The sequence below is a fragment of the Ranitomeya variabilis genome, chromosome 4 (genome assembly GCF_051348905.1).
Source record: "Ranitomeya variabilis isolate aRanVar5 chromosome 4, aRanVar5.hap1, whole genome shotgun sequence".
In the NCBI taxonomy this organism is placed as follows: domain Eukaryota; kingdom Metazoa; phylum Chordata; class Amphibia; order Anura; family Dendrobatidae; genus Ranitomeya; species Ranitomeya variabilis.
In genome coordinates, this window is record NC_135235.1 from 129,044,989 (window position 1) to 129,048,272 (window position 3,284).

A 3,284-nucleotide genomic window follows, 5' to 3' on the forward strand; every position below is an offset into this window, starting at 1 on the left:
TAAAATTATTTTTTTGATTTAGGAAAAATATTTTTACAATTTTTTTAAAACTTTTTTTAAAACTTTTTTTACTTTGTCCCACTATGGGACTTACACACGTGGTCAAAATTGTTGGTACCCCTCGTTTACTGACAGAAAAACCCACAGTGGTCACAGAAATAACTTGAATCTGACAAAAGTAATCATAAATAAAAAATCTATGAAAGTGAACAAATGAAAGTCAGACATTGCTTTTCAACCATGCTTCCACAGAATTAAAAAATAAAAATAAAACTCATGAAATAGGCCTGGACAGAAATGATGGTACCCCTGAAAATAATGTGACAAAAGGGACATGTTAAATCAAGGTGTGTCCACTAATTAGCAACACAGGTGTCTACCATCTTGGACTCAGTGAGTGGGCCTGTATACAGGGCTACAGATACTCACTGTGCTGTTTAATGACATGGTGTGTATCACACTCAACATGGACCAGAGGAAGCGAAGGAAAGAGTTGTCTCGGAAGATTAGAAAGAAAATTATAGACAAACATGTTAACGGTAAATGTTGTAAGACCATCTCCAAGCAGCTTGCTGTTCCTGTCAGGGCCGCCATCAGGGCATGACAGCCATGACTGGCGTATGGGGCCCGGTGAGCAGAGGGGGCCCGCATCGGGCCCCGTCTAATCTGCTCACCGGGCCCCCCCCTGCCGGCGCTGCGGGCCCCCCACCTGCCGGCGCTGCGGGCCCCCCCCCTGCCGGCGCTGCGGGACACTATTGACGTGCGGGCCCGTGCCCGCACGTCAATAGTTAACAGCCGCCGGCCGCCGCCAGCCAGTCGGAGGCTGGCAGCTGACTTCAGCGGCCGCAGTGCGCAGTCGCACTTCGCCGGCGTCTGACGTCATTGTCAGCCGCCGGCGAGTGCGTCCTTCACCTGCGGCTGCGTGGAGGAAGTGAGGTTCCCCGCCGCAGGAGCATGGCAAGGTAAGAACTCGGCTTTTTTTTTTTTCAGAGCGGCGATCCCAGGGGAGTGGGGCCCGGGGCAGAACGCTGGACATGCTGGGGCAGAAAGCTGGACACGGGCAGTATGCTGGACACAGGGGCAGAGATGCTGGACACAGGGGGCAGAGATGCTGGACACAGGGGGCAGAGATGCTGGACACAGGGGGCAGAGATGCTGGACACAGGGGGCAGAGATGCTGGACACAGTGGCAGAGATGCTGGACACAGGGGGCAGAGATGCTGGACACAGTGGCAGAGATGCTGGACACAGGGGGCAGAGATGCTGGACACAGGGGCAGAGATGCTGGACACAGGGGGCAGAGATGCTGGACACAGGGGGCAGAGATGCTGGACAGGGGGCAGAGATGCTGGACACAGTGGCAGAGATGCTGGACACGGGGCAGAGATGCTGGACACAGGGGGCAGAGATGCTGGACACAGGGGGCAGAGATGCTGGACACAGGGGGCAGAGATGCTGGACACAGGGGCAGAGATGCTGGACACAGGGGCAGAGATGCTGGACACGGGCAGTATGCTGGATAAAGGGGCAGTATGCTGGACACAGGGGCAGAGATGCTGGAAACAGGGGCAGTATGCTGGACAAAGGGGCAGAGATGCTGGACACGGGGCAGAATGCTGGACAAAGGGGCAGAGATGCTGGAAACAGGGGCAGTATGCTGGACACAGGGGGCAGAGATGCTGGACACAGGGGCAGTATGCTGGACACAGGGGCAGTATGCTGGACACGGGCAGTATGCTGGACACAGGGGCAGAGATGCTGGACAAAGGGGCAGAGATGCTGGACACAGGGGTAGTATGCTGGACACAGGGGCAGAGATGCTGGACACGGGCAGTATGCTGGACACGGGGGCAGAGATGCTGGACACGGGCAGTATGCTGGACAAAGGGGCAGTATGCTGGACAAAGGGGCAGTATGCTGGACAAAGGGGCAGAGATGCTGGACATGGGGCAGAATGCTGGACACACTGGGGGCAGAGATGCTGGACACAGGGGGCATTATGCTGGACACAGGGGCAGAGATGCTGGACACAGGGGCAGAGATGCTGGACACAGGGGCAGAGATGCTGGACACAGGGGGCAGAGATCCTGGACACGGGGCAGTATGCTGGACACAGGGGGCAGAGATGCTGGACACAGGGGCAGTATGCTGGACACAGGGGCAGTATGCTGGACACAGGGGCTGAGATGCTGGACACGGGCTGAGATGCTGGACACAGGGGCTGAGATGCTGGACACAGGGGCTATGAATGATGCTGGACACAGGGGCTATGAATGATGCTGGACACAGGGGCTATGATGCTGGACACAGGGGCAGAATGGAGATATGGGGTATGATGAAAGACATGGGGGCATGACTGGAGACACTGGGGGCAGAATTGGAGACAGGTTGTGCAGGATGGATACGATGGAGACAGATGGGGCAGGATGGGGAGATCATATGGTGCAGAAAGGATACTCATGAGGGCAGGATGGGAGAACATATGGCTGACGCCAGGAATGAGACACACGGGGGCCAGGATGGCGAATATTATTACCATAGGGGCTAATTAAGGGATATTATTACTGCAGTGATGTATTTATTTTTTGAGGACAGTGTTTGAAATGAGGGGGCGGTCCTGTTACTGTGTAGAGTGACACTATGTCGCCTCTTTTTCTTTATGCGGTGTAATGTAGAAGTTGGGAAAAATTAAGTAATGTGTTCTACAAGCGGAGCTCGAGATAACTGTGTTATTTCCTGCAGAAACGAGTCCTGGCTGGAAGACATGATGGCGGTCTGTGCTGGATGAAAGATGAAGGACTTCACATAGAGACGTCACTGGTGAGTCAGTGTTACCTATACACTGACACTATACACTGTATACTATATACAGAGCTCCTGTGTATAATTTCACTAGTGATCACTGTATTATCTGTACACAGACACTGCATACTAAGTAGAGATCTCCTGTGTATAATGGCACTTATGGTGATAGTGTGGTGCTTTTTTTTTATTACTGATCAGAATTGTAGTATTCAGTCACTATGTGGTGGTAATATGTGGTCTGGACATGGTGTTGCGGTATTTGTCCCTTGTATGTGATATTATTCGATCACTGTGGTGGTAATATGTCATCTGGTCATGGTGTAGCGGTATTTGTTCTTTGTATGTGATATTATTCGATCACTGTGGTGGTAATATGTCATCTTGTCATGGTGTAGCGGTATTTGTTCTTTTTATGTGATATTATTGGTCATTTTAAAAATTGAAAAATAAATAAAAATATACCTAAATTGTTTTGCATA

At 51.6% G+C, this 3,284-nt stretch overlaps 1 long non-coding RNA gene across 1 annotated transcript; it reads left to right on the top strand.

Moving 5' to 3' along the window:
* The first annotated feature begins 766 nt into the window (after positions 1–766).
* Positions 767–2,821, top strand: LOC143768509 (uncharacterized). The gene is made up of 2 exons (XR_013213907.1): positions 767–962; positions 2,743–2,821. It is a non-coding gene; the product is annotated as an uncharacterized LOC143768509 (long non-coding RNA).
* Positions 2,822–3,284: the final 463 nt, after the last annotated feature.